This window comes from Ambystoma mexicanum, chromosome 1q (assembly GCF_040938575.1).
Source record: "Ambystoma mexicanum isolate Mex_15411 chromosome 1q, UKY_AmexF1_1, whole genome shotgun sequence".
NCBI lineage: Eukaryota > Metazoa > Chordata > Amphibia > Caudata > Ambystomatidae > Ambystoma > Ambystoma mexicanum.
Window position 1 is genome coordinate 1,146,054,213 of NC_090922.1, and position 11,916 is coordinate 1,146,066,128.

Sequence of the window (11,916 nt, forward strand, 5' to 3'; positions counted from 1 at the left end):
ATCCCTATGTATAAATGCCACGCCGCCACCTTTGGAGAGGTTGGATTGGCGGTCATTTCTGATGATGGAGTATCCATCTGGAATGGCGAGGGCCAGTAGCGTGCCTGAGGCAGCATGTAGCCAGGTTTCCGTGATGGCAATGAAGTGAAGGTTTTCGGCAGTGATAAGGTCTGCGATGTCAAGGGCATGGGCCGTGAGGGATCTGGCATTGATGAGGGCTCCCTTTAATTCTTTGTTAGGGGGCCACAGGGTGGTCAGGCAGGACCTGCATAGTTGGGATCGGGCTGATGGTGTGGTGGCAATGCGTGTTGCGCTGGGCACGCGGTATGTGAGGCAATCTGGATCTGAGTCTAGAATTCCTAAATTGGATTGAGCATGGTTGATTGGGAGTAGGTTTGATGGCAAAATGTTGAAGCCATAAGGCGGGTGCATTGAGATAAAGATTGGGGGGGTAGTCGGTGAGATGGTTAGTCATGATGATATGAGTAGGTGTGAGGGGTGCGGAAAGGTGGTCAGATAGTGGTGTGGTGCTGTGGGCCAGTGTGGGGAAGCGTGCAAGAGTGGTACATGAGAGTCTCGTAAGTAAAGATATTTGGTACAAAGTGTGTGCCGACAAATGGCAAGATTGTGACAATGTGTGCGAGGAGGAGGCTGGCAGGGGCGCACAGCGGCATATCGCGAGCACTATTATACAGTAGAGTACAGTAGAGGCTGAGGGGACCTTAAGCGTGCAAACGGTGCTCAGGCAATATAAAGTTTGAGGCGATCAGTGTCGCTCAAGTGCAGTTGTTCACAGGTAATAAGCAATTAGAACAAGCTAAGGTGGATCATGTGCGTGCGTAAGGGTGCTGAGGCAGGGGGTTATAGCCAGTCAATATTGTAACAGTGTAGCAAATCTCAGTCAGCAGGCAATTAGCGCAATACAAACATGCATCTGAGTGTAGGTATTAAAGCATTAACAGCATGTTTAGGATAGGAGTGGTAGGCAGCAGAAGGTAGGCATGTAGCATACAATTTAGCAGACAACTTGGCAATAAATGTGAAGCGTTAGCCGTGTGGCTGCAACAAGCATTACATATCGTTAGTGGTTGGTATGGGGATGGCACAATAGCTACAGTGCAGGCCAAGTAAGCTCAGGGCTTAGTAGGATACAGGGCACTCAATTAACTTACAGTAAGCCATTGCAAATGGTAGGAAGGTAGCGATGCACAGATCAGTTTGACTCTTACCGGTCTGAGGAGGGAGCGAAATGTTCGGGCTGAGTGTTCGTTCCTAATGCATGTTTAAAGTCCCAGCAACATGTGTGATGATATGGTACTCCGCGGAGCAGTGTCCGGCGCCGTGGCGCAGGTGCGGACGGGGGCACACAGTGAGGGGCCTTCGTAGGAGTGGGCCTTAGGAGAGGTGGGCCAGCTTCCACCTCCGGCTTACCTCGCTCCCTATGGCCGTGTGGCAAGGTGGTTGCTAGGCAACCCGAATAAACAAAATAAGGTTGTGGATGGCAGTGGCCATTTTGTGTGCAGCTACGTTGCTGCTGCGTTTCGGTGGCTTCTCTTGGCTGGAAGGCGGTAACGTGCTGATGAGAGGAGAGCTCAGGGGGCACTTGCAGGTCGTGCCGTGGTGCAGTATGCAGCTCAATGCAACCATGACGCAAGGTACAGCAAATAGCGGGCGTCTCGCTCAATATCTAGAGGTGGCACATAGGGGTCAAGCTGCTCCTTCAGTGCAGCGTCTTTGCAGGAAGCTTGAGGGCTAAGCTGCTGCTTGTAGCAGGGCTCCTGCCCAGATCCTGAATGGGGCTGAGGGGCAGACAGGAAGGGGCCTTCGTAGAAGTGGTCCTTAGGAGAAGTGGGCCGGCTTCCGCCTCCGGTTTACCTCACTCCCTATGGCCGTGTGGCAAGGTGGTTGCTAGGCAACCTAAATAAACAAAATAAGGTTGTGGATGGTGGCGGCCATTTTGTGTGCGGCTACATTGCTGCTGAGTTTCGGTGGCTTCTCTTGGCTGGAAGGCGGTAACGCGCTGTTGAGAGGAGAGTGCAGGGGGCGCTTGCAGGTCGTGCCGTGGTGCAGTATGCAGCTCAATGCAACCATGAGGCAAGGTATGGCAGGTAGCAGGCGTCTTGCTCAATATCTAGAGGTGGCACAACAACTGGTCAAGCTGCTCCGTCAGCGCGGCATCTTCGCGGGAAGCTTGAGGGCTAAGCTGCTGCTTGTAGCAGGGCTCCTGCCGAGACCCTGAATGGTATGTATTCCTAACTATTATGTTTGTTTTCATTTGGGAATATTATTTGTGAAAATTGATTTCATATTGTTCTTATATCAGCCTTGAAGAAGACTGGGTGTCAAAACATGTGTTGACTGAGATCATAAGAAAACAAGAGAACACAATAAAACAGGATTGTTGAATAACCAACCATTGTATTCACATTCTTGTTGATTATATGCTCAGTTAATATAAATGATGGTGGCAAGCACAGGTTGCTAGTCTAATTTGCTATTTGTTTAATATTTGGGGTTAAGGGTTGAACCTTAACACAATAGCTCTGCACACTACACTGGAAATAACTAGTGGCCTAAGCGCACTGACATACAGTTCTACCCTGACTCTCTTAATTTGTATCAGTGTCTGGCCAGATGTTTCAGGGAGCAGGGATGTCTGAGGTATCAGTTGACAGCTCATTTTCCTCTGGCCATTCACTTCTCAGTATTTCCGATTCTTGAATGTTGTGTTCATTTAGGCTTTCACAGCAGTTTGGGTGGCCCTTTGGCACTTGCTTGAACGTGTGGATATGCTCACACTTCAAGAATGGGCATTTCTTATTGGCATTGGGGATGAAGGTGTACAGAAGGTTCCAACACCTTCTCTGGGTCCTGACACCTGGGGATCAGGAAAGGTAGGCAGAAGACACTCGGACTGGAGTTTCAAAGTCATCTGTTTATTCTTTGCAACAGAGCAGGACAGGAAATAACACAGCATACAGCATACTGAAGAAAAATCTGGAACTCCCAAGTCCCCTCAGTTTTCAGCTCCTTATATACTCTTTTAAAAAGTGAGGTAATGCAATGATAAATGTACAACCCCTTTTCCTGCCTGTGATTAGTTGGCTTACCTGCCACTCAGACCCAGTCTGAACAGGTTTCATCTAACTCATTCTACACCAGTGGCTTCATGAACTATGAAAAAAAGTTATCTACTGACCTCCTCATGACTAGCAGAAATTGACCATTTTATATGCTCAAGCATCCATTTTAGAGTTGCCTGATTTGTCTTATCAAAAATGGCTGACCAAATTACGAAATGCCTGACCAACTTATTTTTACTCAAAATGTGGTCCCTGCTCAATTTTGAATCTAGATTGTGATAAACATGTACTACTTAACATATTCTCTACTGTGCACGACATTCTGACCCCACAAAATAGATCCCCTTTAAAGCGCTTTTCTATAAGGCACTATATTTCTAATTTTCACAGAGTCATTGATCAACCCGACAAGTTATCTGCATTCGGTTTGAGGGTGGCGGGCCTATCTTTTATACATTCAGTTTGAGGGGGAGGAGGGCTCATCTCTGTACAAAGGGTAGAGATGTGGTCTGACTTTGATTTCCTAGGCTACACACATCATATGTGGACTATGTCACCTGACCATCATGGGACAAATGTGTAGCTGCTGTGAGGATTTGGTAGGCAGTTGTTGTGCAGCTGAGTGTGGGGCCATGGGGATTCATGATGCATAGTTGCCAAGTGTTGTTGGCGTTACAATGATTATGAGGCTGATACCACCGTCGAACTGAACGGGGCCTGCGAGTATGTTCATCACCTTGTTGGGGGAAACGTGTATGGGTGTGGGTGTCCATTGCTGTTGGGTATTTGACCATATGCTTTTCCCGATAGATCATGGGTGTGTGCCAGCATACTGTTTCGCCTGTTCAGCAGGCAACTAGATTAGTGCTCGGTCCCAACATAAAAGAGGTATGGGGGGACATCAAATGAGCTGTTGTCAGGCAACTGTTGTGGCCAAATTACATGAGAGTGCATGTGGTCTGCTTAGGTGGTCTGGGGATTCATCATGGAACGCGGCAAGCAGGATGATTCAGAAATGTCAAATTTGATCCAACTCCTGGTGTCAGTACTGTGCACTGAATGAATATGTGTGGGCTTTGGGGTTACTTGTGTTTGGGGTGCTTGATTGTGATGTGGTACCTCATTGGGGTAAGTACTGTTCATTTGAGGAATGGGTGTAGGGTGATGCATATTGGGGGGCCCACTTAATATGGGGACTGGGGCGAAGGTGGACTTTTCGGTGCTGCCTAGATTTTGGGGTCCTGGGTGCAGTTTAATGGGAGTAAGTGGGTTCTGCCTTGATGTAGGGGGCAGGGGCACAGTTTAATGGTGATTCATGGGTACTGCCTTAATGTAGGGGGCTTTGGCGCAGTTTAGTGCAGGTACGTGGTGCTGCATTAATGTAGGGGGCAGGGTACAGTTTAGTGGGAGTGTGTTGACACTCCAAATGGAGAATGAACGTAACTAATGCATATATTAGCCAACCAGTGCAAATCCTGCCTGGAGCACACCCTCATGCGACTTTGCACTGACATTGTCACTCATCCATGTCCACTGGCCGCCAGGACTAGTAAATAGATAACTCTGAAGTCATCCACTACTTGGTATCATTCCATGTGAGTCCAGATTTGTGTTCACAATGCACTATCTACAAGCATGACAGTGGGAATATCAGTGACAGGTGTCTTTCAGGCTATTGCCACATGAAGGGGTATTGTCGTTGTTAACAAATATGAATACAGTAATGTGTGCTGTAAGATCGATGTAAACCACAGTGAATACTAAAGAACATTTCAAAGCCATACTGACAGCTGAAAAGTCAATTCCGTTTTTTCTCTTGTGTTTGAAGGGGGAAGGTGGGACTGATATTCTGTTTGAATTGTGCTATTCCTGAATACCTGCTCTCTCCTCACATCTATTTAATTGCCTATTGGGGAGGCGAGGGGTGTTGCAGGGGGAACCTCTAACTATAGTGCCATCCATCTAAACCAACACAAAGTTATTATTTTCTGTGCTGCATATGTTTTTGGTGCTCATTACTTGATCCATAGTGTATTAAAGATATTACTCTGTGTTCTGAAACCCCATTAGTGATTGTTGTTTACCTATTAAATATACTGTGATTAAATCTTAAATACATAAATAAATATTTACCTTTGCAAACTTGCCTGATTCCTAGTTCAGTGTGACCGGTGGGGGGGGGGTCTCAGGAGAAGGGTGTGATATGAGTGGTATATTGTTCAGAATATTGAATTTATAGACAAAAATAAATAAGGGTTTCAGTTGTGCACTACATGCTGGGCTTGACTTGGGTGTCTGCCGGATTGAAATCACTTACAGGTGACAGGGCATCAGTGCCTCTTAGTGGGATTGGGTTTCTGCAAGCTTTGGCAGCAAGTAGCTTGGGTAAGGTGAGATTGCATAAGAGTGGGGGAGGAAGTGTGGGATGTTAGACTGAATGAAGGGTTGAGCAGGGGGCAGGAAGGAGGTGGGCCTGATAGGTTGGTCTGTGGGCATATCTCCTACACAAGTAAAGGTGTTCAGGTCTGTAAGGGGTACAGAGATAGAGTTCCCAGAAGAGATGGGCAAAGCAGGTGGACCATAGGTAGAGATTAAGAGGTTGCTCGGGTGCATATTGTTATTGGGTGAAACATCCCTAGAATAATCCTGGCATGAGGCACACAGAACATTGTAATTGGAGGGGCATACAAGGCAGTGTCATCATGCAGAAGGAGGAGGCAAGGAGGCACACACATGGTACAAGTGAAGCAGGATGCATGACGGTACCTGCAGGCTCTGGTTTTGGCCCAGGTGCACTTTGTGAGGCAGCAAGAGGAAGAGAGGCAGGGGACAAATGATACAGCAATAGAGGTGGAGGAGAGACTGGCAAAGGCATAGGCAAACATCCTGGAGGATTCTTGCAGGGCAGCAGAGGGGATTGAACATGGGAGAATGGAGGTCCTGCAAACCCTCCAGGTAACAAGGTAGGCTCGCCTGCAGGATGCTGAAGATGAGGGAGAATCAGTCTAGGCAGAGGCATTGTAAGAGATCGGCATGAACTAGCCTGCAACTCCTGTGTATAGTTCAGTAGTTGTAGGTTTCCTTTTTTATATTTATTTTTTTCCAGGACTATTTTTGTTTGTATTCTTGTGCATAGTTGTTCATCAATAGTTTACTTTTGTTATTCAACACCACAATGTGCTGTCTCTTTGTCCATGTGCACATGTTGTCTGAACATGATCTCCAACTAAGTATGTCCTATGGCTATCATGTGGGTTTAGGCCATACTCTGTGGGACATGTTGGTACTGCCTGTTTATTGGGGGTCATGTGTGCATTCTTCATGGAAGTGTGATGTTCACTAGAATGCCTTCATGTCCAATGTGCATATGTTGGGAGATGACATGTTTGGAAATGTACATGTTTGACATCTTTCTCATTCACATCTTTCACTTGGCTACTTCCATCCTTTGCAGTACAGGCATTGTTGTTCATTATTGTTCATGGTGTACATGGGTGTGTCTGACATGTATGCTGTGGTTACCATGGCTCTTCCTTTGTACATGTGTTCATAGGAGTTGGATTATATTGTGGGTTGTCTGAGGTAGGCCTGTGCCATTACTTTGATTGACTTGCCTATATGGCCATGTGGACATGTGTTCACAAGTAGGGAAGGGGGCCTCACATTTGTGGAGATGGCTAGGGATGGTTGCTTGATGACGTTTATGGAGCATGGGTACTGGTACAAGGGTGGACTTGTGGGTACTGCCTTGATGTAGGGGTTTGGGGTACAGATTCGTGTGGATACTGGGACAAGGGTGGACTTGTGGGTTATGCCTTGATGTAGGGAGCTGGGGTGCAGTTTTTGTGGGGTACGTGGTTGCTCCATTAATGTTGGGGGCAGGGGCACCGTTTATTGGGAGTGCATGGGTGCTGCCTTAATGTAGGGGGCTGGGCGCAGTTTACTGGGTTTATGTGGGCACTGCCTTAATGTAGAAGTCCGGGGTGCAGTTTAGTGGGGGTATGTGAGTGCTGCCTTAATGTAGGGGGCTGGATCGTAGTTTAGTGAGGGTGCGTGGGTGCTCCCTTGATTTAGGGGCTTAGGGCGCAGATTAGAGGGGGTACTGGGACGAGGATTTGTCAGTCTCTGGAGAGGAGTGAAAGTCACAGTGATTGCTGGTGATTGCTGGTAAGTAATCCTTGATTTGTTTTTTACATGGTCCGGTACAAGTTATTTGACAGCGCTATGTTCTGTTTGCCATAGGGGTGTGTTGTGGGCTTTCCAGACACTACTAGTTTTTCTTTGCGCTGCATGCTTCACGCTATTTAGTGCGGACTGTGCACTCTTTTTGTAAATTAGGACCATGCTCTGGTACAGCCTCATGATGTTTAATTTGCATTCAGTATATATGTATATATATATAAATATACCACATACTCTGTATTGTAGAACATTGTACTCAGTAACTCTACTGTATAAATAACTGCATGTTGTTAAGCTTCACAAATTGGGCCGCTTATTGTAACCCGCAAGCAAGCCTCCTTAAGTATACTTATAGCGCCTTGTTGCCTAGAGGGCTGCAGTGCGCTTTACAAATCCAAAAAAATAAAATATGTTGGTACCGTTTTCCAATGGCGTCGTATTGGTCCCCTGTGGCTACACAATAGCAGGCATACCATCCTTGTGGCTGCTGTTAATGCTACAACATAAGTTGACTCATTGTGGATTGCTGACACTGCCCTCGAAATGACATTTTTTATTCTGATGGCAGCACAAAGGAGTTCACCCTACTTCAGTGGCGTTACTTTGATTATTCTGATAACAGATAAGAACGCATATCAGTTGTGACTGGGACAGCTGGAGGGGTGGGGATGGTGCAGGGGAGGTGTGGATGAAAGGGGTGGGGTGGGGGTCTTGAACAGAGAATCTTAGATCCTTTCATTTCTTTTGTTTGGGGGTTGGGTTAAAGGTAGCCTGAAATCTGTCTTGTTTCCCAGATCTGAAAACCCTTTAAAATGGCCGCACTGCACACATCCGACCTCTTAAGTATGAATTCCTTTCCTGGCAGCATGATCATTAGGAGGATGCAAGTACAGCAATGCAATTCCACTGGCCCTTAATGTAAATCGCAGACTCTTTTCTCCTTCCTAACTCATGTGAGCATCCCGGGCTGTCGCTTTCTCAAAGTTGGTCGGTTCATCTTGAAGTTTATTAAGCCACAACATGTCTGCTCGCTCTGTCACATGATTGGTATGGGAAGACGCGCAATATGAAACGCGTATGCTGCTTTCAAATAAATATTAAACCTGCGGTTGAAATTCCATAAGTGTATAAATAGATATGCACACACCGACATATACTGCCAGCTCAAGCATCAATAATATATGGAGGATACCAAGCAACGCTGAGGCTGGGCCCGCACCCTACAGAAAAATGCCCTTCACAGCCACATTGTCCAACACGTCGAAACATTACCATGCCATTAAACAGTAGACTGTCTACTCCTTCTCCCTTTATCCTGCGAACCCTTCCTGCGAGATACTAAAGGGTTCTTTGTGCTTCAGCATTTGTTACGTAATCTCGGAAGGGTGATTTCTTTTTTGGGTTTCTGACATTTTAATGTTTTTAAATATGTATTTTGTCGAATAAATTGAGAATAACTGCTGGGCAACTATTACTGAGCGGTTCCGAGTGCAAACTGACAGACTACAGGAGCAAGTTGTCTATGATTTCACTCAGAACCCCGTGAAGGAATGGACCGCGCACTTTCAAGCTCTCCATCTGTAATGATAAGTTGCGTGTAGTCCCCACATGGATCCTTTTCCGACACCATGCACTGCCCCCATTGACAGGGTTTGTGGAGAGGAGGGGCGTGAGGGGCGATGCTGAGGCGCTGGTGTTCTCTGCTTTCCTCACGTCTTATCTGAGGGAGAAGAGAAAATGGCCGACCTCCTAACATGAAATCCTCTGCTGCGACTTCACAGTAAGAGGATATGCCATTTTGAAGATGACATTATTGCTGATGACTTCCAATGAGAACTAGCCCAATAAGCAGTGTGTAATTCACAGAAGCGTTTTATAATGGCAAAACCCCGTTGGAAAGTGATCTGTGAATAAGGTTCTAAAACTGCACGTATATACTATTTTATTGGCACTTATGTGCAACTATATACACAGAAGTTGCTTTCATTTAAAAAGGTGGAAGATCACACATATTAACTCGATGCATAGGTACTTAAGTAAAAAACACGACATTAGACAGATCTAGCATTTTGTTCTTTAATGAAGTAACTCTGTATTGTGTCGTTAAATATCTTTCGCCTTTGTACTTCTTCAGTCTGCACAGCTCTTTCTGCGCACACAGGAAGTGATTGTTTAGGCACAGCCGTTCGCCCTTTTTCTAAATAGTTTTCCTCCCCGTGAACACACTCGCATATGGGCGCATAAATTAGGCATATGGTTACAGGTTACAGGAAACATAAACAGATGGTTGGTTACAGGTTGGTCTGGTTTACTTGTGGTTACAGGTTATGCAGAACACAGGTCAGTGCATACTCACAGCAAGAGATGCAGTATGAATATGGTTACAGGTTATGCAGGTCATGATGTAATGCATACTCATACATTTGGTTGCAGGTTGTGCATGTAATGTAGATCATGTAGGTTACAGGTAATGTAAACTTGCAAGGTTAGATACAGGTTATGCAGCAGGTTAGGTTGCTTACATGTGAAGGAGCGACAACTTGGTGTCCTGTGTGAAGAGCCAAGTTTTTAGTTTTTTGCAGAATGAAAGTAGGGCAGGGGCCAACCTTATGGTCAGTGGTAGGGCGTTCCAGTAGGTAGCTGCGATAACAGGGAAGCTGGAGCCACCTGCTCTTTGTCACTGAGTCTCCTTGGTTCAGATCATTAGGACCTACAATGAGAGCCACACACAACATTTTCAAAGCATATTACCATGTTACATTTACACGTTTACATGTATCACTGTTGCCAGGCATGCTGACCCAAGTGTGCTAATGAAGCGACCTGGAGGGGGGCACGAAAAACCGTGACCTAACCAACCACAGGAAAGAAAGTGCAATGCTGTAGGTCATGGTACACACGATGAACATGCTATTATGGTCAGGACAATCCACATGTTTGCAAATACTAAGGTGGACTTCACTGCTCTTGCCGAAAACCTACTTAAAAGACCGACACTTTAACTCTCAAACATCAGACACATCGTAATGGCAATTCGCTGCATGCAAACGTATATACGTAGGTAATGGGGGGTTGAGTGTAAGCTAATGGCACACGAATACAAATCCAAATCGTAAATATTGATTTGCACTTACAGGGAGAGCCACCTTTGAATGCACATTCCGTACCTTTGAATGGCCTCGCATGCCTTTGAAATTGAAATTAGGTTTTGGTTGCAGGAGGTGTATTTTACTGTACTGTACAGTAAAGGATGGCACGCCGTACTCATTCAAGGCTTCTTGTGTTGAATAAGATGTATTTCGTGTTTTCTTTTCAACGTGCCTTTTCAACGAAAAAGAAAATGCACAAGCGTACAAAAATAATGGAACCCAAATTGAAACTTGCAACCCTAGTCGTAAAAGAAACGCTTGCTTGTTAGATTGCTCAATCCTGCCATCTTCCGGTGAATTCATAGAACAGTTCTACGCTGATCTGTGCACATTTCCGGGAAAACGGGGAGCGCATTGAATGTTTTGACTTCAGTGAGAACAAGATGATGAAAACCTGGTGTTTTTTATTAGGGATTTCTGCAATTCTATATGGCCATTATTTCAATCCGTGCCATCTGCATACAGAGAAGCTGACAGATACCTTGCTTAGATCAGCTCATTAAAAATAGCTGAATTGTGGGTTGCTGTATTATTTTGTTTTTACTTTTTCGTCTCAAACTTCCCAAAGTAGCATGTTTCATTGGATCATTTACTAGGAACACACATAAGCAGTTACAAAACAAGATTACACAGCGACACCAATCTAGAACATGTCATTTTCACATCGGGGTCCTTTTGTGGGAGTTTTAATGAATCGATGGCATACTTGCACACTGGTGGCCATGTTTCCTGTCACAGGGCTTTCTCCTCTGACATCACTTGCACGCACTGCTGCATTCCCTCTTATGAACACACTGGAACTGAACTACTGGTCATGTCACAAAACATGCACAACATTGCGTTAATAATCATTTAAACACATTGATAGATGCATCTATACATATTTTTGATTCTGTATTTCGCTTTTGTAAAATTCCTCACATTTTTTTCATAGTTTGCCAATATAGCAGAAGGTGTTATAAAGCAGTGCATGTCAGCATATGGGCCGTTTATTTGGACATTATTTTAGAACCATCCCAACCGGGACAACCTTCGCTGCTCCCGCTCCTTACTTGTCTCGCATGTCTTGTGACGAAATGATTTCTGCATATAAGGATGAGTAGTGGTTAAGCACCTACTCAGCCGCCACACCTCAACAAACCAACAGTCATCCAAACCATAATTGTAAAACAGGCACAGCTAAAAGATAGACCTCTTTGCCTGCTGTGGTAATGTGGGCCGAGGGAAGGCGATACTCTCAGAAGTGGTGTGAATGTGATGCAGTAGCAATTCATTTAATTTATTTGATTGAGTATTTATTAGGCACTTATACAACAGAAATGTGGTTCAAAGCGCAAACCCAAACAGCAAAGTAAAAACAGTCCAAAACAAAAAAGAATGTCTGTTAGGGAGAATTCTCAAGAATGTGCTAATTTCCCTTACCTTTTGAGACCCCCAGCAACTTTGCTGGATTTCTAGGATTTTAATTTTTACCTGGAAAGAGTGTGAGCCTTTTTTCCCCA